This window comes from Hibiscus syriacus, unplaced genomic scaffold, assembly GCF_006381635.1.
Source record: "Hibiscus syriacus cultivar Baekdansim isolate YM2019G1 unplaced genomic scaffold, ASM638163v2 tig00002866_pilon, whole genome shotgun sequence".
NCBI lineage: Eukaryota > Viridiplantae > Streptophyta > Magnoliopsida > Malvales > Malvaceae > Hibiscus > Hibiscus syriacus.
This window is the reverse complement of record NW_024061950.1, coordinates 272,225-273,219: the sequence shown is the minus strand read 5'-3', so window position 1 is coordinate 273,219 and position 995 is coordinate 272,225.

Genomic DNA, 995 nt, shown 5'->3' with positions numbered 1-995 from the left:
TTTTAATGGACAAAATCAAACATTAATCATTATGATGTTAATATGGATATTTGCAATGCTGAAGTAATAATTTATAAGGAAAAGTCTCACTTGTGGCACTTTTAATATAAGGCTAAGGTAAGACGTTACCGTTTTTGTTATTATTGAGCATTTTACCGGAAATGTTACATTAATGTTTTAGGTATAAATAATAATATTTTAGGTAATTTTTTTACCAATTTTATTAAAAAAATAATAACAAATCCACAATAAAATTTTGTCATCTACAAATAACAATGATTGCAAAATTAATATTATCGATTTCTAAGCCTCTCGGAATTGTTCCACTAACAATATCTGACATCGTACCTCGACATTTGTAATGCCAAAATTAATAACTCCTAAATTATACATACCTCGGCATCTACTAGTGTCGAGTTTAATTTTATTTCTTATTTCATTTATTTTCTTTTTAGGATAAATTATAAATGTAGTCTTTTAAGTTTTCGATCCTTTTAATTTTAATTATTGATTCAAGAAAAGAGTAATTTTAATTCCTTACTTTATCGGCCCATTTCATTTTAATTTATCGGTCATTGACTCGTCCGATTTGACAATAAAAAAATAAAACAAAAGCCATTCAAAACCCTAACACCCCTTTCTCCAAAAACTGAAAGAGGAAACAATTTTGAAGTCGATGAATCAATCAACACAGTATTCATCCATTACAACAGAGTGTAAATAGTTCATTATTGCCGGGAATTTAATTAAAAACAGAATTTTCACGTTTGTAGTTGACGATGCATGAGCTTCCCACATCCATGCATGAATTGTACACCAAATCTATGCATCCTCTCCTATATCCCATCTGTCACTTCTGCTGCCGAATTAACCGAAATTAGTGGATGAGAGATTAAAATCTAACGTATCAATAACGTAAGAGATTAAAATTATTTTTTTAACCGGTGACTAAAATAAGACTGATCAAATACATAAGAAATCATCCGTATAGTTTA